The following is a 22,794-nucleotide window of genomic DNA, read 5'->3' on the forward strand; positions in this document are numbered from 1 at the left end:
GTTTAAAAGTAGAAAGACGACTGGAGAGATCATTTATTCACTGATTTCACTGAACATTTGCTTACATGTACAACACCCTGTATTTAACCCATAGCCTTTTAAAGCAGCAATAGCCCCCCCAAAAATTAAAATCACCACATCAAAATTTAAATAGTATATTCATTTATATAATGTATATTCAAATGAAGCTAATATTATGCAAAACTAAGTTAATTATATAGCAAAATTTAGAAGTATAGAAACAAAGGATGATTATTCATTCATATTGTCATAGTACAGAAAGTGTTTCATTTTGTAATTTCACAAAAGCATATATATCTTTTTTCAGTATTGAAAACTGAACAAACACTTTTTTTTGAAGTCATCTACCAGTATGGTACATTCTAGCCTTAGAAATTAAGAGGCTTTAAATAAAAAACTCTGGATGTTATTATACTCAGAAATCATAAGGTCCTGAGATTTAAAAAATGTATATTTTTATTTTATATATATATATTTTTTGCCAGTGTGTGTTTAGGGAATCATATTCAGGCTCTGTCCACTGAGCTACGTCTTAAGTACAATTGTGAGATTTTTGATTAGAGTATATCTAGAAGTTTTATCTTGTTCTATCACTGAAATACTGATTTCAGAACTCTTGGAGAAAGTAACTTAATAATTCAGTTAATAATTTGCCAGAAAGTTTTTAGGAGATTTTATTTTAAAGGTTCCTATGTTTCTCCAAAGGCTATGGTTTAGAAGTGCCCTTTTTACTTTGGTCTTTTTCTTTATATTCTTAAAGCACTCTGGTAAAGAAGAGTTGATGAGTCTGTTGTAATTCTAGTGCTCTCAGACTGAAAATGAAACAATTTAAATCATTCAGGATAAAGCGAACCTATATTAGGTTTGCTCTTCAAGGGCTTGAGGAGGAAATGTTTGTAAAGACATGCTATATCTACTTTGGGAAGAAGTTCACTGCTTATCAGAAAATTTTTCTCTTTTCTCAAATAAATTATATAGTCCTAATTTATGAGCACTTTTTGTTTCATAAGTTTGCTTTCATTCTCTCTCTCAAGTCTCTACCCAGTGAGTGAGTTTAATAAGGTATAAAATTTAAAATGTGAGTCTAACCTATTTTAGCCATAGAGATATCTAAGCTTTAGTAAAAAATTAAAAATACAACTTTGGAAACAACTGAAATCCTGAATGCAGAAAGCTACAGACTAGTAAGGTGAAAAACCTTAACTTTAATGTTTGTGAGATTGTTTGATAAAAATAACACACAAAGGTCTTGAACAGGTTAATAAGTAGTACAAATTAGAACAAATCCCCAGTATTTGTACTGAGAATAAAACAATAGTTGTATCATCTTGGATTGTCTGTTTGAAGGGATCTCTCTGAGGGGGTGTCAGGCGAATTGACTGGAAGCAGGTTGTCCACAGAGCATCCGAGAGAAAAGTAGAGCTTCAGAAGTAGGAACAATCTTGACAATTATGAGGCATGGTTCTTGGAAACAGATGAACATGAGAGAAGGCTACACAAAGAATGTGCATACAGGTGTGAACAGTAGTTGTGACCTAAAGTTGAATTGGGACTTTGTAGTCAGAAAGAATGGATGCCAATGACCATAATGAAAATCTAATCTTGAGGACATAAAAGCAGGAGGGTTAATTCTGCTCCTTGCTGGCTGTGACTTTGGATGGGCTAGCTGAGCTAGGGCAGGAGAGCTCTCCCCTGTAGTGTGGGTGCGGGAGAACTTGTGGGTTTTCCAGCTGAGATACTGCTTCCCTGTCCAGGGCTTTAAATTGGGCCACTCCAATATCTACCCCTTTGATGAATTTCAGGAGTGCTGCTGGAATGCCTGAAGGGGCCAGTTCTACATGTAGAAAACTATGGGATAGCCATGATGCAGGGCAATAAGAGAATATCCAAGAAGAGTCCCAGAGAGGTTCCAGTATTGATAGTGTAGCAGAAGCCAGTGGCCTGGTACCAGACCAATGACTTATTACAATGAACATTTGTAAGCAAAGAGGTATGGACAAAATGGTACACTGTAGGACATACTATGACACACTACAACTTCCACAATGATATTTTTTTTCTCATCGGGGGAGGGCTGCATTATAAGAATAGAGAGAGTGCATGGGGAGAAGGGGAGATGAGTGATATCGGGGTACATAATGTCAAATTTACAAAGAACCAATACAAAGATTTTATTATTATTATCTTTAATCTGTTTTTTACAGTCCAGTCATTATCCCTCTGCCATTCTGCCCTCTGACAATTCTCCATACCATTCCTCCTCCGCCCGATTTCCAATAGGATGTCCCCACCCCAACCCCATATACCCTGACAGGCCTCCCTATTTGCTGGGGACTCAAGTCTCTCAAGGGTCAGACTCACTGGGGCCAGACCAGACAGTCCTCTGCTGTATATGTGTTGGTTGTCATTGACCAGATACTGTATGCTGCCTAGTTGGTGATTCAGTGTCTGGGAGACCAGGTTAGTTGAGACTGCTAGTCTTCCTATAGGGTCACTCTTCTCCTTAACTTCTTCCAGCCTTTCCTTAATTCAAATACAGAAGTCCCCAACTATGGTCCATTGGTTGGGTATAAATATCTGTGTTAGGTCTCAGAGCCTCCCCTTGAGATGGATCTCGAGTTGAGCTGGTCACTGGATCTCCTTTCCATCAATCTCTTCTCCATTTTTGTTCTTGCAGTTCTTTTAGATAGGAACAATTTTGAGTCAGAGTTTTTGACTGTGAGATGGCAACCCCAACTCTCCACTTGATGTCCTGTCTTTTTACTGGATGTAGATTCTACATGTTTCCTCTCCCCACTGTTGGGCATTTTTATCTAAGGTCCCTCCTTATGAGTCCTGAGATTCTCTTATCTTCCAGGGCTCTGGTACATTATAGAGGATCACTCCCCCACCTCCTATCTCCTGATGTTGCATATTTCTATTCATTCTGCTGGCCCTCAGGGCTTCACTCCTGTAACCCTCTATACCTGATCATGTTCCCCATTTCCTCTGCCTCTCCCCCTACTCTCTCACTCAGTTCCTTCCCTCTTTCAGCCATCTGCTTTTTTCTCCCTCCCAAGTGGGATTGAAACATCCCCACTTGAAGTCAAGGCATCACTATTTACAGATAATATGATTATATATATATATATATATATATATATATATATATATATATCCCCAGAAATTCTATCAGAGAACTTCTATAGCTGATAAACAGTTTTTAAAAATGGCAAAAATAAATGAGCTATTATCAGACTTTCAAAGTTTTGACCCAGCACCAGCTATCTAAAAAAAAAAAAAAAAATCTAGGAGATGTCAATCATAAAGTGAAATTTCATTTTTTCCCTTATCCTATATTTGGAACCAGAGTAAATGTTCATTTGTAACCAGTCTAGGTTTCATGAACAAATTGTAGTGAAATTCATGATACAACAAATCTTAAATAAGAAAAAAATTCACGTTCTGTAAGGGATGGGGTTTCTGGTTAAGAATAAACATATAAACATGGGACAATGTTTGCTGCATGTCAACTGAAACAATAACACAGTTAGGTGGAGTCCCTTCATCATGACTCTTCATGGAAAGACCAATAGAATGGGTTTGAGTTTGAATCAGGATTCTGCAGGTTTTAATGCTTAGTCTGCTCTGTCTTAGATTCTGGATAGTTAATAATAAAATGGTTATGGAACTCACTAAATAAATAGTATGGTGCAAGTTAAAGAAACAATACATATTTAAAAATACTATATGTTGTATTTAAAATGTCACATTACAGGTAAATAAACATGCATTTTTTTGGCCACACAACTTACTTTACTCACTATGACTTTCATTGTTTTTTTTGGTTTGCCATGAGAAAGGATTGACTTGTGTAGCCCAGTATAGTCTTGAAATTATGACCCTCTTGACTTTGTCTCTTGAGTACTGAAGTTATAGACATGTACCACTACTCCCTGTTTACAACTTCTGTCTTGAAGCTGGCCTGTTGAAAGTTCCAGCATAACTGCCATTGCTAGTATCTGTGTAAACAACTGATCATAGCTATTGGTGTCTCTGTCATTATAATTGAGTTGGGGGAGAATAATACACACTTGTAATTAACTCAGGGTCATTTAAGATGAATATATGTCTGTGAAAAATATATTTAATGTTATAGTTGCAAGATCAATTCAAACTGTAATATAGACTACAGATATAATTTGTTGCATATTGTGGGGAATTGCAGGCTGGTATCCAATTGAGCCGAGGTCTGAACCCTGATGGTCATAATTCACCTACATGACATAAAGGCGTTCCCTCATGTTGCTGGAACTCTGGCCCCTGACTAAGTTACCACCTCCCACAGCCCCCACAAGAGAAGCATGGTCAGTAGTCAAATAAGCAATGGCCCAAGCTTCTAACCTTCAGGTTAAAGTCCTCCCAGTTACCTAGCAACAGTGAAGGCCAGAAAAGGGGCTGTTAGGCCCTCACCTCACTCTCACTCCTTTGTTCCCTTACCTCTCACTTCTCTCACCCTCTCTCTCCCCTCTCTTTGTCTTCTCTCCTCTCCTTTCTCTTTGTCTTCTCCTCTCCTCTTCTCTCTACCTCTTACTTTCTCTCTAGCCCCCCCCTCTCTCCTCTCTTTCCCCTTGCATTTCTATAATAAAGCTCTTAAACCATAGCATAGAGTCTCTGCTCCATCAAGTTCCGCTGCACACTCTGGTCAGCGTTGGAAACTCCTTCCCTTATTCCTCTCTCCTATAACCCAGGTGTCTTTAGCAAAGTATCTCCAGGGTCCCCAGTCGGGGGCTGCCCCTTTCTCCACCCACCTCAGTGTGGGTCAGGCATGCTCACCTGGGGCAGAGTGGAAAAGTGTCCAGCAGCTCTGCCTGCGTCCGCCTGCCCAGAGCACAGGAACTCTGGCCGGACATTAGGCCCCTTTTCCTCCCCACTTTTCCTCAGGGCCCCTGGGCCCCCTTTTTTTTGTTCCCAACAACATATAATATATATATTAGATATATAATATATATTATATATACATTTATATATAAATATATATACATATATATGCATATATATATATATATATATATATATATATATATATATATATAATCATATGGAGAAAGGAACCAAGGATGTATTTACAAATAGTTAAGGAAACATGGTTTTGTACTGTTGGGAATAGATGTAGTATTCATGCATGCCAGACAAGCACCAATAACCATTAGTGTACATCTAGCTTGAAAGGATTTTGCTGGAGAAATAGTACCATCCCTACATATTTATTTATTCATTCAATGCAAAGCAATTATACCCAGGAAATGTCCAAAAGTCATATAAGCTAGGTCATTATATCTGAGATTCATTCACAAGAAAGTGTAATATTAAAAGAGTTTTTTTCTGAAGACAGGATACATTGTTGAACCATCTGTACATATACATATAAATGGATTCTTTTAATAAGGATAAAGTAGAAATTCTAAGCAGTAGGTGATTTCATGCCCATGTAGGGTGACAGCTTCCTTTTGTCTCTTAGTGATATGAAACTTATCAAGTGTCACTAATCTTGATAACTGTTTCAGTGCAGTTCCCCACTGTTTTCACTTTCCTTGTAGAATCGTGGTTACATAAAGCTCTAGCTCTGCAGGAGATTTTGTTGGTGTCCTATTCCTCAGGGCAGTGGACTGACTCTAACAATACCAGACTCTCAATAATAATGTGATTAGTTTAAATAAATTTGCAATGTTAAGGTGAGCCCTAAACCAATCTGACTAGTGTCCTTATAAGAAAAGGAAATGGGGACACAAATGCATCAAGAATGGACATACACAGGAAGAACCAGATGAGAACAGCTAAAGCATGGCCATATGTAAATGGAGGAGAGAAGCCTCAGAAACCACAAAAGCCACACATGATGATGGACTTCTGGACACCAGAACTGCAAGAGAATCATCTCCTCTTGTCTGATCTGTTACAGTATTTAAGTTTTCTTTTCTTTCTTTCTTTTTTTAATGGCAAACAGTATCAAGTGACACAGAGGTAAAAACAGCAATGAAATCTTTTTTTGTGCCAGATATTAAAAAGGCCTTTCTGCACACCAAGAGGTACTTTATTGTTGAGCTACACATTGCCATTCCTCCTTTTACTTTTGTATTATGATACAGTTTCTCAATGAGTTAACCATGATGATCTCCAGTCCTTCCAGGTGTCCAAGTAGATCTTGAACTCAGCATCCAGAGTTGTTAGGATTATTGGCATGTATCACCAGGCCCAGGTATGTGTATTTTTAAGAGCCTAGAATGAGAAAGGCAACAACAAAACTGGAACAACCAGCACCACCATCACCACCACCACCACCACCACCACAACAACAACAACAAACCAAACAAATACTTGCTACCAGCCATGGTTTATATATTGTACTACATTCTGTAATCCCAGAGATGGGAGTCTAAAGCAGAAAGATTAGGGACTCAAGGCCTTCCTGAACCACATAGTGAGTTACAAGTCAGCATGTGATAAGAAAACCATGTCTTTCAAAACTAATCCACCAACCAACCAACCAACCAATAAATAAACCAACCAACTAAAAATCAACAAAACCAACCAATTGACCATCAAACCAATAAACCAAGCAAACAACTAAATCAGAAACAAAACAAGAACAAAATAACAAATAATAAGAAAGAGAAAAAAGTAAAGTGAAGTAAACTCTGAAACTTTGGAAAGAGGGAATTTTAAGTAAAAAATATATAGTTTTAAGTTAATGCATAATAATTGCATATATTTAAGTGACAATGCCTTCTAAAGTAACTTGTATTGTTCACCTGAAAGACAAATTGAGGGACTATAACTGTGAAAACAAGGAATATAACCGTTAGGGTAGAATAAACAAACAAACAAACAAAAAAACAAAAACAAAAACAAAAACAAAACAAGCCTATGCTCACAGAAAAGAAGTGATAGTATTCAAAATGTCATCTGATCATTGAGTTTGAAGATGTAAAAGAAGAAGGAGGAAGAGACGAAAGAGAAGGAAGAGGAGGAGGGACAGGGGGAGGAGGAGAAGCAGCACAGCAGTATCAGTAGTGCCACTACCACCACCACCACCAGCACCAGCACCACCACCAGCACCACCACTACCAGCACCACCACCAAGCTTTTAGCAAGCACACTGTCCATTACCTCCTGGATGATAGATAAAACATCACTGGACACTAATCTATCATTGGTCAGTTGTGATGTCTATGCCAGGGATGAATGCTGCTAAACTCAAAAAGGCCAGAATGACTTTGGTGACTGAAGTCTCATGCTTTTGTAGTTTTGTGATCACTTTCTTGTGACATTCTAAGTTTTATTTATTTATTTATTTATTTATTTATTTATTTATTTATTTATTTATAAATCAATGTATTATTTAGTTTATTGATGAAACCTGAGTATTTAAATTTTTCTTATTCTTGCTCATCTATCATTTCTTTGTATAGAAGACATTTGAGCACATCTCTTTTAAAAGACTTTGGTGAAAAGTACCATCCTTCATTGGAGGGATGGGGTTATTTGAAACCTTCCGTACTCTCGAAAATAGAATAAAAGCCTAAGGAATTTTCTCTAATTTTAAATTTCAAACATACTTTGTGGAGATATGAAGTACTAATAATTTATTTTTACAGTTTATGTAAAGGAAATGATTAAAACATTAATGAAACAGATTAATTTTTGTTAATTTTGGGAAAATCTTATTTTATTAAGTAGATAGACATAACATGAATGTTTTGGTCCTTCTTACATGGGAGAAGAAGATACACAAAGGAGGAAATATGGAAACAAAGTGTGGAGCAGAGACTGAAGGAAAGGACATCTAGAGACTGCCCCACCTGGGGATCCATCCCACACACAGTCACCAAACCCATACACTATTGTGGATGTCAACAAGTACTTGCTGACAGGAGCCTGATATAGCTGTCTCCTGAGAGGCTCATCCAGAGCCTGACAAATACAGAGGTGGATGTTCACAGCCAACCATTGAACTGTGCACAGGGTACCCAATGAAGGAGCTAGAGAAAGGACTGAAGGAGCTGAAGGGATTTGCAACCCCATAGGAAGAACAACAATATCAACCAACCAGACCCTCCAGAGTTCCCAGGGACTAAACCACCAACCAAAGAGTACACATGGAGGGACCCATGGCTCCAGTCACATATGTAGCAGAGGATGGCCTTGTCAGGCATCCATGGGAGGAGAGGCCCTTGGTCCAGGGAAGGCTTGATGCCCCAGTGTAGGGGAATGCTAGGGCAGAGTGACAGGAGTGGGTGAGTCAGTGGGGGAACGCCCTCACAGAAGCAGGGGGAGGGGAGAGGGGATAGGAGGATTCCTAGGGGTGGGGACCAGGAAAGGGGATAATATTTGAAATGTAAATAAAGAGACCATCCAATAAAAAATATTAAATTGTAAATTAGAACTTAAAAATCATGCTACATACATGATAGAAACATCTTATTTAATATGCTTAATATGATATATATATATATATATATATATATATATATATATATATAATCACTCTAATGGTCAAAAGATGCACATATCAAATTTACTTTTACTGATGACTACTTTCTTTTACTGACAGGTCATTGTTTTTCACTGGATGAAAGTCCACATACATTGGCTGTTGAGAAATGAGCCCAGGGAATCAAGGGTGAGATAATGGAATGAAAATTACATGCTCATAGAGTCAGCAAAGCAAGATGGTGGCTAGTGTCCAGATAGGAGGATCTTAACTCAGCCCTAATTTAAGTTCCATTTGGCTTTGCAAGGATTAAACACAGATTTATGTTAGGAAAGTGCTGGTGAGTAGAGCCTTGTAGACAGTGCTCTGCAGATATAAAACCTGGTAGTTGTCAATCTGTGGGTCATGATGCCTCTGTAAATCTTGAAGCTATTTTAGTTACACAATCTAAATTTATTTAGCCTTTGGACCAGGGAGATGATGACGTTTCACGTATATGAACCTCCTACTGTGACTCTCTGAATGTGTAGTCTGTGTATGTGAAAAAATAATGTGACCCAGATGTAAGGTAACAGAGGACACACATACTGTACAAAGGCTGAGATGTCAAACTTATCTCCTGGTTTTTCACTTTCTAACAATTCCCTGGTCCAGTTGAAAAGTCCGTGCTTTTGGCAAAAACCTATGAAAAGTTACCCAGGCAACCATCATTATCATAACCCACAAATCAGCAAGATATTTACAGCAAAGCCAAGGGAGGGAGTACATATCAGATTGTTCACTTGTGTGACAACCAAGACTAGTGATTTTTAAGTTAACTGAAAGCAAGAGAAGCTATAGAGTTCAAAACAATATAAAAATGAGATTAATTAAAACATCAGGAAATGTAATCTCTTATAAGCATCGACTGTCAATAAAAAACTGATGATGAATGTGAATGAGGTAAGGCAGGAAATAGGTGGTAGGACATATGAAGAGGGAGGGAGGGAAGGAGGGAAGAGGGGAGGAAGGGCAAGAAATATATATATGGGAACGAGTCAGATAGGGATTTAACTTGGAACTCTGAGAAGGAGATGAAGACAAACCAGTCAAAGGGCTGAACTCAGGTTAGAGTAAGGAGAGATCAGGATAGTGGTGGCCTCATAGAATGAGTTTGGCAAGGTTTCTTCTGTTTCTATTTTGTGGAATAGTTTGAAGAATATTGCTATTATCTATTCTTTGAATGTCTGGTAGAATTCTGCAATAAAATCTTCTGGCCCTGAGTTTCTTTTGGCTGGTAGATTTTAATGAGTGCTCCTATGTCTTCGGGGTTTTTGGACTGCATTGATTGTTTACCTGATCTCGATTCATCTTTGGTATTGGTATCTCTCTAGGAAATCCTCCATTTTGTTTAAGTTTTTCTTTTTTTGTGTGTGGAGTACAGGCTTTTGAAAGACCTAATGATTCCTTAAATTTCCTGAGTTTCTGTTGTTTCCTTTTTCATTTTGATTTTGTTAATTTGGATATGATTTCTCTACCTTTTAGTTATTTTGGCTAAGAGTTTGTCTATCTTGTTGATTTTCTCAAATAACCAATTTTGGATTCATTGATTATTTGTATTGTTCTCTTTGTCTCTAATTCACTGATTTCATCCATGAGTTTGATTATTACCTGCCTTCTACTCCTTTTGGGTATGTTTGCTTCTTTTTTTCCTAGAGCTTTCAGGTATACTTTTTAAAAAAAGTTATTTAAAGATTTTTTAAAAATTTATTTTATTTATATGAGTACACTGTAGCTGTCTTCAGACACATCAGAGAGGGCATTGGATTCCATTACAGATGGTTGTGAGCCACCATGTAGTTGCTGGGAATTGAACTCAGGACTTCTAGAAGAGCAGCCAGTGCTCTTAACTGCTGAGTCATCTCTCCAGCCCTCAGGTGTACTTTTAAACTTCTAGTTTGAGAATATTTCAATTTCTTTATGAATGCACTTAGTACTATGAACTATGCTTTTAGCACTGCTTCCATTATGTCCTATAAGTTTGGATATGTAGAGGAAAGAGTTGATTCCCTAAATTGTTCTCGATTGTGTCAGTAAAGATGGTGAAAGTTAATTTCTTGGTGAAGGGGAAAAGGTGAGACTTCCAGATCCCCAGACGAAGGGAAGGGAAATAGAGAAAAAGGAATTCAGACCAAATTTCAGAATAGGAAGATACAACAGCCATGTAAGATCTTGGGGGGCTGGAAATGCTGGCCTCCGTTGAGCCATCTTGCCAGCCTTTTAAGTTGGGAGTCTTCATATTCTTCTATACCTATTATCCTTAGTATAGTGGCTATTCCTGGTTGTCAACTTGACTATATCTGGAATGAACTGCAATCTAGAATTGGAAGGCTCACCAATAACCCTAATCTGGAGGCTGGGAGATAGAAGTTTCTGACCTGGATCTTGGTATGGAGATCTTGAGGCATAGTGGCTATAGATTCCAGAAGATTAAGACAGGGAGATCTCTGAGTTCAGGGTCATCTGGGATTAAAGGTGTGTTAGCACACATCTTTAATCTGTTCTACCCCTTCTGATAGAGACCATATAAGGACATTGGAAGAAGAAAGGCTCTCTCTCTCTCTTTTGACTGCTTGCCATGAAGGACTGAGCAACTTCTAGATCCTTGGACTTCCATTCACAGCTGGTACTGACAATTTTTGGGAATTAGACTGCAGACTGTAAGTCATCAATAAATTCCTTTACTATATAGAGACTACCCATAAGTTCTGTGACTCTAGATAACCCTGACTAATACACTTAGGTTTGGTTTACTTATTGTGTCCTGGACTTCCTGGATGCTTTGGGTTAGTAGCTTTTTGTATTTTGCATTTTCTTTGACTGTTGTGTCAATAACTCCCAATCTCTTTCCTAGATTTTCTATCTCCTGGGTTGTCTCCCTTTGTGATTTCTTTATTGTTTCTATTTCCATTTTTAGATCCTGGATTTTTTTTTATTCCCTTACTTGTTTAGTTCTTTAGGGGATTTTTTTTAAGGGCTTCTAGTTGTTTACCTATGTCCTCCTGTATTTCTTTAAGGAGTTTTTTTATGTCCTTCTTACAGTCATCTATCATCATCATGAGATGTGATTTTAAATCAGAGTCTTACTTTTTTGGTGTGTTGGGGTATCCAGGGCTTGCTGTGGTAGGAGTACTGGGTTCTCATGATGCCACATAGCCTTAGTTTCTGTTGCTTATGTTCTTGCCCTTGCCTCTTGCCATCTGATTATCTCTGGTGTTGGTCTTGCTGCCTCTGACTGTGGCTTGTCCCTCCTGTAAGCCTGTATGTCAGTACTCCTGTGACACCAGTTCTTTTCAGGAGGAATTTGGGTATGGAGAGTTGTGCCACAGGGTCAGCTCCAGGGTGCAGATGGAACCTGGAAGGATCTCGTCCCTGGCTGTTCTTGTGTACTAAGGGTTCTGTGAGGGTCCCTCGGAGCAGAAGTGGTAGTCTTACCTGTGCTCACAGGCTTGTCCATACTCCTGGGAGACCAGCTCTCTCCAGGTGATATTTGGGTATGGCACAGTGCAGACAGAAACAGGAAGTGAGACAGCTATTTCATTTAGATGAAGAAACATGTAAATAATTTGAAGGACCTTAACTTTTTTCTTTTTCATGCATGTACTATTTATACCAGTTGCCATATCTTCACTCCAAGAGAGTTGTCTTATTATTATTTTTTTGATAATCTTATTTCAGCGTTTTTTTTCTCTTTTTTTGTATTTCTGTCAATTTTTCTAAAGTTTAAAATGAGTGAATGTGTATCCTTCAGGCAGTAATATATTGATGTGTTATATTATTGCTTATTTGGAAAAAATGTCAGTAGTTACTATATTAACAAATGTTCAAATAACAGATTTAGCTCCTAAACACTGAGGTGTTTTATGGAAGCATCCTCACTACTGTCAACATTGTCAGCTGCTCTAGGCATAAGCATGGGAAAATCTGTTTGTGATGAGTATGTAAAGCTTACAGCAGATCCACAGCTGTCTACTCCCATCCTTCTGTTTTACTGTTTTGACTTCCTGGTTGTCAATAAATGACAAGATGTACAGCATATGTTGTCACCTACCTCTGAGCACCCCAGTAATCCTAGAATCTGTATCATGAAAGAGAGCATATACAACTCCATGTTTTTTGTCTAACCAGCAGTGACAGGATTGCACAGAAAGAAACACATACACACATGCACACATGCACATATGCATGTACATGTGCATACAATCTAAATATTTATCTCCGTATAATAAATAGAGGAGGACTTTTCATATTATAAAAGTTATATTAATTACCATATAAAATGGATGAATACTTTGAAATGTAGTATGTAGTCCTTACTATACAAAACCAACCAAAAACATTGCAATTAATAGTTAATACATGATAAATTCTACTCTACTAATTATAAATGACTTTCAGGTTTAGTTTATCATTTGGACATTGGCTTTAGACAATCCTGCTCATTTGTCAAGGACACCACCTGGAATGTACACAGTTGATGTTAGCCTGTGGCTGATAAGTCTCTGTGGGTACAGTCTTGCTCTGGCAAAGGTTTGTTTACCCTAAGGTGAACCAGGTAAATATTGAGCATCACCACTGATTCCTAAGTCCTTTTACTGTATCTTTCATAGGCATTTGCCATAATACGTATTTTCCAAATCCTATTATATTTTGATAACATGCTCTAAGAGGATCTTATAGGGCATAGGAAAGTTATTCGTATTTTTCAGAATTGGCATAAAGCAATGAAAATTAAATAAATCTCTTGCCGTCAAAACAGGTTGCTGGAATAGAATGGTGAATTTAGAAACAGATCCTCAATTATATATCCAAATATGTTTTAAACAGAATCAAAATAATTCTATTGGGAAAGTAAATCTCGATGCTCAGATGTAGTTGGAGAACCAAAGCAAACTCTATTTTTTGTTTATTTTAAATGTTATGTTTTAAGAGAGAGAACGGACATAAAATTAGGTGGGTAAGGCATAAGAGGTCTGGGAAGACTTAGGGAGAAGAAAGAATACAATCAAAATATATTTATAAAAGTCTTTAAGTAAAACTATAAAATAAGTGTTGATGAAAAGTGATAACTAACAAAAATAATACATGAGGAGAACTTTCAGGAACCCAGCTGGTTGATCATCTATAGGTTATGTTTCTCTTGTCATAACACAATGTTTGGCAGGGGTTCAGGTTTTTCTGACATGAGCCAGGCAATGATTTAGTAGGGTGGTTGGATTTTATTATCCCTTACTATTTCAAACAAGGCTAGGTTTCTCCTGATAGGGAATCTTTGTAAAGACTTCCTGCCATCCTGCACAACATGTTCTTGAACTGATGACTTAATCTAAGATACCTACTACACTCTTTTATTTTCTTCTCATTTCTTAGGTGTTGGAACTTCATAATGGTCCGAAGCCTTCATCAGTCTATTATTTTCCTTCCATTCCACTAGTTTTTCCTATTACTTTATTCATTCATTTTACATCCTAATTGCAGCCCTCCTTCTCCTCACATTCCTCCCCTTCACACAGTCCCTCACCCAACCTCACCTCCTCTTCTTCTGTGAGAGGTAGAGGTCCTTCTTGGGCGCCCACTCTGGCATCTCAAATCACTGCAGGACTAGACACATCTTTGCCCACTGATGCCTGATAAGGCAGTCCAGTTAGTCGAATAGGATCCACAGTCAGGCAATGGAGCTAATTTTGGGGGAACTCACATGGAATCCAAGCTGCACTCTCCTCCATATGTGCAGGCAGCCTAGGTTCAGGCTATGTATGCTCTTTGATTGGTGGACTCTGGGAGTCCTCAAGAGTCCAAGTTAGTTGACCCTGTTGGTCTTCTTGTGGATTCCACATCCTCTCTGGTTCCCTCAATCCTCCCCCAAACTCTCCCACAAGACTTCCCTAGCTATATCTAATGCTTGGCTGTGGGTCTCTGCATCTGCTTCTGTCAACTGCTAGGTGGAGCGTCTCAGAGGACAATTATGCTAGGCTCCTGTCTGTAAGCATGACAGTGTATTATTAATAGTGTCAGGGATTGGCTCTTGCCCATGGTTTGTTGTCCCGACCCTCGGGACAGTTGAACAGGGACTTCAGGGGCCACCTTGAGGAGAATGGGGCAGCAAGAAACACAAAGAATGGACAGCAAGTCTGATGATCAAGCTGACAAAATTTTATTTTTCCCACACAGGTTATATACTCATAGGAGCAGGAAGGAGGGGGTGGAGGGCATTGCTTGTCTCTGGGTAATGCACCTGTTCCCAGAAACAGGTTATTGACTGGGTAAACAGTTCAGCAGGAAGATCAGAACAGCATGGGTTATTAGCACCTATCCACAAGATCCCTGGCATTTTCCTACACTGGGGCACTGAATACCCTTAGGCCCAAGGGCCACTCCTCTCACTGATGTATGGAGTACAGGGTTTTGAAGTAAGACCTAATGATTCTTTGAATTTCTTCAGTGTCCACTGTTATGTCTACCTTTTCATTTCTGGTTTTATTAATGGGCATACTGCCTTTCTGCCTTTTAGTTACTTTTGCTAAGGGTCTGTCTATCTGTAGACAACCTTTCTCTCTCTCTCTCTCTCTAAAAAAACAGTTCTTGGTTTTATTGATTCTTTGTATTGTTCATTGTTCCCTTTGTTTCTAATTTGATTAATTTCAGCACTGAATTTGTTCATTGTCATTATTGTTATCAGATGGGCAGTGGAAGCCAGTGCCATCCTATAATGGCGAATGATATGGCTCGCAACAGGGGAGTGGGTAGGTAGGGGAGCACCCTCATAGGTCTTGATGCTTGATGACTGGTCAGTTGGTGAGAGTGGGGTGTTGAAGTTTTTCACTATTAAGTTTTTCACTATTAAGAGTATTAAGTGTCTTTTCATATCGTTTTTGAAAGTTTTATTTGTTAGACATCAAAATGGTGACTGTGGGTTGTTTCTTGCATCCATTTACTTGGAAAACCCTTTTCCACCCCTTTACTCTAAGGGAATTTTACTCGGAGGGAATGCCTATCTTTGTTGCTTAGGTATGTTTCTTGTTTACAGCAGAAGGATGGATCCTTTTTATGGATCTACTTTGTTAGCCCAGGTATTTTTCTTGGGGAATTGTGTACATTGATGTTGAGAGATATTAATGACCAATGATTGTTAGTTCCTTTTATTTTGATGATGGTGGTGTTAGTGTGTGTGTATGAAAGAGAGAGAGAGAGAGAGAGAGAGAGAGAGAGAGAGAGAGAGAGAGAGAGAGAGANAGAGAGAGAGAGAGAGAGAGAGAGAGAGAGAGAGAGAGAGAGAGAGAGATATTCTCTTTTTGTTTTGCTGGTGTGGAATTATCTATTTCTTGTGCTTTTTTTTGGCTGTAGTCACCCTCCTTGAGTTGGAATTTTCTTTTTAGTATTGTATATAGGGCTGGATTATTGGAAATATTTTGTTTAGACTCGGTTTTGTCATGGGACATCTTGTTTATCTCTCTACGGTGATTCAATGTTTTGCTAGGTGTAGTAATCTGGCCTGGCATCTCTGTCTTGTCTCATCCTAGAAAATGGGGCTTCACTCTGACAGCCAAACCCGACCTCGCTGGATGGGACATCAGATTAGTTGTGACTTTTTCTTCTTTTCCCTGCTGTTCATTTCCATCAAGGGTAGTTATGTCTGGAGATTCGAAGTTCAAGAAACATCTGCTGACAGCAAGCAGACTTTCCAAATAGGATCAGGAAACTCCTCCATAGCTGGGTGCCAGGATTGCCTTCATCCCTATATCTGTTACTACATGTGCATATTATGACCTTTATACCTGTTTTCTCTTTGACCAGACAAAAGATTATTGCAGAAAATGGCCAGACGTGTATGGTGGCTGCCCATACTGAGATACACATGCTAGCTAGGTACACGGATTAATCACTTCTTCTATTGATTCTGCAAGACACTCTTCCTCTACATTCGAGACCCATGGGATCCCAGGTGGGAAATAGGAGTTGCTGGTAAGCTTTACCACAAAACTCAACCCAGCTCCCAGTAACTACTATCCACATCCAGAGACAATATGTCTCAATTGCCCCTTGTCTTATTAATCTTGTCTCTACATTCCTTCAGTGACAAGCATGAAAATTTCTAACTAAGCTGTTATTCAGCTCCTGTTACAGGATTACCAGCCACTGCCCACAAAGAAATCACTGTCCATAGGAGAACCTGATTCAGACAATTGCCACACAAACCCCAATGGTGAAGACCAGATATACCCTGAAAAGTGACTATGCCCCTAAACAGCAGGAAGTAGCTTAAGAGACACAACACCCCTTATTCCCTCTTCACCATTGGTTTCCCCTCTCTTTTTCTCCCCTTCTATTTATAATGACAAGAAGGGAGGAATGTTAGCACCAGGACACTCCAAGCCCTGGCCTAACCATGTGACCATGGACCTGTGTTGCCAGGACAACGACCCTCAATCCCACAACTCACCTGGCTCAGTCCCCATCACACTCATTGGTATGATGTCATTCTCCATATAAATTAGGGGATCACACCCCCCTTGCTCTCTTCTCTTCTGTTCCCCCCTTCTCCTCTCTTCTCCTCTATTCTCTTCTCTTCCCCCCTTCTCCTCTCTTCTCCTCTATTCTCTTCTCTTCCCCCCTCTTCTCTTCTCATTCACCTCTTTCTTCTCTCCCCCCTCTTTCTCTCTCTCTCCTCTTCTCTACCCTTCTACCTGCTTCGCCACTCCCCCATTCCCACATAATAAACCTCTCCCACCTGGAACACCTTGGCCTGGTCTGCTGCTTGGTTTATCTGCTCAAAATATAAAACCAGGAGTATTCACCAGGTCTTAATCCCAGACATGATCTACAGATAACTAACAAATGCCTAAAGGGGAAGAAATTATCTGTGTCTACTATTGTACATTATGCATAGTTGAAAACTGATTCTAATTTTCGTTGAGACAGTATACAACTTAGACAGGTCTTGAATTTGTTATTCTCCTGCCTTTACCTCTTCCCAGGTGGTGGAATTATAGGCTTGCATTGTCACACCTACCCTTATTGATTCTTAAGAGGTATTCAAAATACTGAAAATGACCATGATAAATAAAATTTACTAAATTAGCTGTTTATTACTGGGAGAACTACCCACCAAGATTTTTTTCCATGGCTGATGGGCATAGTATGACAGTATATACAAGACCTGAGCAAACTCAAGCCAGACAAAAATCCCAGGAAAAAGAGAACAAGGGAAGTTGGCATAAAGCCCTCCTCCCTCTTTTTTTTTTTTTTTTTTTTTTAATTTGAAAATAGATTCTTTTCTTGTATAATATATTCTGATTACAATTTCCTGTAGTGGGTTGGCCTACTACTGCTTGTATTGTAATGCTAATTTGGTGTCCCCAAGGCTGTTTGCTACAAAGATAAGAGAGACACTGAGTGATCCTGCTTCCAGTTGATTGTGACTGATGAATAAAGATGCCAACAGCAAATAGCAGGGTAGAAGAGAAGTAGGTGAGCTCCAGTTTTGGCATGCTTAGAAGAAAGAGCAGAGAAGAGGAGAGGAAGAGGCAGTCATGAGATAGAAGAAGACTGTGTAGGGGAGGAGAAAGGAGAGTCACCATGGGTTAGCAGAACCATCAAAAACGTGGCCATGTGTGCTGGCCAAATGGAGCAAAGAACAGACCAGATGAAACATAGGAAGTAATAACTTGGGTTAACAATAGAAAGGTAGATTCTAACAGCATGCTGGGTAGGCAGTTGCTCAGCTATTGTGCTGCTTAAGGCATATTCAAACATAAAGGTTGTATGTGTGTCTTTCATCTGAGAACATGAATGGTTTAAGGCAGAAAGAAACTTTGTGTTGGGATTATTTTTCAAATACTTATTTACTACAATTTCCCATCTATTCATCCATTCCTCCCAGTTTCTTCTCAACTCCTGTCCCTTAACCTCCAAATCAACTTTTTTCTGTCTCTCATTAGAAAAGAGTTATCTAAAAGATAACAACTAAGTATGACAAAATAATATATAATAAGATGAAGCAAAACTTTCATATCAAAGTTGGACACAGAAACCCAACAGGAGGAAAAGAGTCCCAAGAACAGGAAAAAGACTCAGAGAGTCACTCATTCTTATAATCAGGAGTCCAATAAAAATACTAAACTAGTAGATATAATCTATTCTCAGAGGACCTCGTGTGGACCCATGTAGGTTCTGTGCTTGCAGCTTCGGTCTCTGGAAGCTCATATGCATCTTGCTTAGTTGAGGCAGAGGGCTGTATTCTTCTGGTATCCTCCACACTCTGACTCTTACCATCTTTTTGCCTTTGCTTTTATGGGATTCTGAAACATGAATTCTGAGAGGAAGGATTTGATGGAGACCTTCAATCTAGACTCACTTTCTGCATAATATATGGCTGTGGGTCTCTGCATCACTCTCATATGCTACTGGAAGAAGCCTCTTTGATTAGGACTGGTCAAAGCACTAACCTATGAGCATAGCAAAACATTATCAGGAGTATTTATTCATTTATTTATTTATTTTCGATCAGCTTCTCTTTTTTCTTTTTCTTTCTATTTATTATTAATGTTATTATTATTATTATTATTATTATTATTATTATTACTATAATTATTTGGTTTTACTCTAGGGTTTTGGGTTATGCAGTATCTGATTCTTGGTTACCCAAACAGTATTAAGAATGGGCTCCCTTTTGTGGAGTGTGCCTTCAATTAAAGCAAACATTGGTTGGTTATTCCCACAAGTTCTCTGCCACCATTGCCCTAGCATATTTTGAAAGCAGGACAGGTTGTAGGTCAAATGTTTTGTGGCTAGGTTGGTGTCCTAAAGTTATTTCTCTTTCAGTAGCTTGCCAAGTACCTTCCCTTATCAAAAGAGCCATGGACTTCAGGTTCCTGTAGGCACTATTTCGAATTCTTCATGTTCAATGAGTTGTATGAGTGTCATCCTTAACAGTGGGGATCTTAGGTTAGTTTGCCAAAAGCAAGTCTTTGTTATAGCATCAGCCTCTGTTGTTTGGGAATCTCCATGGAAATTATTTGTCCAATAACTTAACCAAATACAATGCAGTCTTGACACTAAAAGCCTTGCCTGGCTGGAAGACATGGCCAGTTGAGACTCCATACACTTCATCACTAAGATTTCTCACCAGGATCACCCTCCTAGATTCCAGGAAGTTTCTACTGAGCTAGGTTTTCATACCACCAAAAAGTGCTTCCTAATTACAGCCAAGTCTCCCTGCCCTTTCTTCCTTCACCCCATCCCTCCCAAGCTATTATTCCTGCTCCAGTCCTTAACCACTTCCAGTCCACCCACAAAATCTATTCTATTTCCCTTTCCCAAGGACATCCATGCCTCCATTCAAGAAATCTCCTCTTTATCTAACACATCTATGGAGTATAGTTTGCTTATCATTTACTTAATGACTAATAACCATTTAAAAGTGAATAAATATATTTCTTTCTCTTCTCTAGGCTAGCCAACTCAGTTTTATTTATTTATTTTTAGTTTCATCATTTACCTATAAATTTCATGACATAATTTTTTAACAGTTATGTAATACTCCATTGTGTAAATGTGCTACATTTCTTTGTCCATTTTTCTGTTGAGGGACATATAGATTGTTTCCTGTTTCTGACTATTATGAATAAAGATGCAATGAACATGGTTGAACAAACGTTCTTATGGTAGGATGAAGTGTTCTTTTGGTGGTATATTTGAGCAAGAGTAGTATAGTTGTTTCTTGAGGTAGATTGATTCCTAATTTTCTAAAGACCATTATAGTGATTGATTTCCATAGTGGATGTACAAGTTTGCATTTACACCAGGAATGAAGAGTATTTCCTTTGCTCTACAGCCTCATAAGCATGAGCTGTAGCTTGTGTTATGGATCTTGGCCACTCTACCAGACACAACATTAAATATCAATGTAGTTTTGATTTGCATTTTCCTGATTATTAAGGACATTGCACATTTCTTTAAATGTTTCTCAGCCATTTGAGATTCCTTTATTGAGAATTCTCTATTTTGATCTGCTCCACATTTTAAAATTAGATTATTTGTGTTTCTGATACCCGATTTCTTAAATTCTTTGTATATTTTTAATATTAGTCCTCTCTCAGACATAGAATTGATAAAAGGCTGCCATTTTGTCATGCTGCTTTACAGAGCTTTTCAGTTTCATGGGATTTCATTGATTAATTGTTGATCTTAGTTCCCATACTATGGATGTTCTGTTCAGAAAGTCATTTCCTGTGCCAATGCATTCAAAGTTATTCCCCATTTTCTCTTCTACCAGGTTCACTGTGTCTGGTTTAGTCTTGAGGTCTTTGACCCTCTTGGACTTAAGTTTTCTGCAGCATGATTAGTATGGATCTATTTGCAACATTTTGTATGAAGACACCTGGTTTGACAAGCATTGTTTGCTGACTATATTGTCTTTTTTCCAGGGTGTATTTCCCTCTTCTTTATAAAAAATTCAGGTGTCCATAAGTTTGCAGATTTATGTCTGGGTCTTCATTTTGATTACATTGATTAATATGCCTATTTTTCTTCCAATTTCATGTTGTTTTTATTATATAGCTCTGTAGTAAAACTTGAAGCAAGAGATGGTGATACTTCAAGGTATTCTTTTATTGTTGAAGTCACTTTTTAGCTATTCTGGGTTTTGTTGTGTATTTGAAATTGGGAATTGTCCTTTCACATTCTGTAAGAATATTGTGTTAAAATTTTAATGGGGATTGCTTTGACTTTGTAGACTGCTTTTGATAAGATGGTTATTTTTACTATGTTAAGTATACTGATCCATAAGGGTGGAATGTCTTTCTATCTTCTGATATCTTCTTCAAAGTCTTGAAAAAATTTAAAAGAATTTACTAGTGACACAAAAGTTTGCTCACACAAAAATAATTTAGAAAACCTTAGCTTACTTTCTGAAAAAGCTATCCAAAAGTCTAATGCAAAATTCAGTTTATAGCAGAAATTGAACTTAATTCATCAATAGTTTCATATTTGTAGAAAGAGCCTGAAAGTTGTGAACCATTGTTTTTGTTAAAGCAGCCATACTTATCTCATTTTTGTTTCAGATGACTCTTTTAAACATACAGCCAAATGAAACTGTACAAAAGATTTTAATTATACCTCTCAACAGAAGCATTCAGATGATGCAACACATAACTTCACCTTCCAGTGCACACATCAGTTACCAAACACTACCTGGAAGTGTTGAAAACCAAAAGCTTAGTGAGGGTTGCAGGATAATCCTTACACATTGTAGAACTCTCATACTTATCTCAAGAACTCTCAGAGAGTATGTGATAAATACTGGGTAGGATAATCAGTGAATTTGTGCATGTTATGTGTTAGTAAACATTAATATTCTTTTGTTTGTCTGATAGAGGGTCTTTTTTCCTAGTTAACCTGGTTCAAATGGAATTCCCTATGTAGACCAGGCTAGCCTTGGACTTAAAGATATACTCACTCCACCCTCTGTCATCTGAGTATTGGAATTACAAACATGTGTCTCCATACTAAGCTTTTATATTATTTCAATTTTACTATTTACATAGGAAGGAGAGCATGCCTCTCTATCACTGGAGCTCCCATGAGTCATTGCACATATTTTCTAAGTAAGTTTACCTCATTTTGGATCCTGGAAAACAACAGAATTGCTCAGGACCATAGGCAGCTACTTAGATATGTGGAGAGTTTTCTATTTATAACAATGTGATTTGACCCCTGCTAAGATAGTTATCACATGTAACTTATAAGACCTGGAAGAGCTCAGTAAGGATCCTTCTCGTGGCATGCTCCCTCCTCCCTCCCTTTTTCTCTTTTTCCCTCTCACCTTCCCTCCCATCCTCTCCCAGGAACGGGGGAGACTTGATTTTTTTTAATCACACAATGTCTCTAGTTAATTAGAGTTACTTCAAGATGTTTTATATTATTTGAGCTTATTGTGGAAGGTGTTGTTTCTCTAATTTCTAGCTCAGAGCATTTGTCACTTGTATATAGGAGAACTACTGATTTTTTTTTTTTTTGAGTTAATCTTGTGTCCAGCCATTTTGTTAAACGTGTTTATCAGCTGTAGAAATTCTCCAAGCAGATCTTCTAGGGTCACTTATGTTTTCCATTACATCCACTGCAAATAAGAACACTTTAGCTCTTTCCTTTTGTAACTTCTTGATGTCCTTCAGTTGTCTTATTGCTCTGGCTAGAACTTCAAGTACTATATTGAATAAATATTAAGAGAGTGGATAACCTGGTCTTCTTTCTAGTGGATTTTA

Source organism: Mus pahari, chromosome 10 (genome assembly GCF_900095145.1).
Source record: "Mus pahari chromosome 10, PAHARI_EIJ_v1.1, whole genome shotgun sequence".
Taxonomy (NCBI): Eukaryota; Metazoa; Chordata; class Mammalia; order Rodentia; family Muridae; genus Mus; species Mus pahari.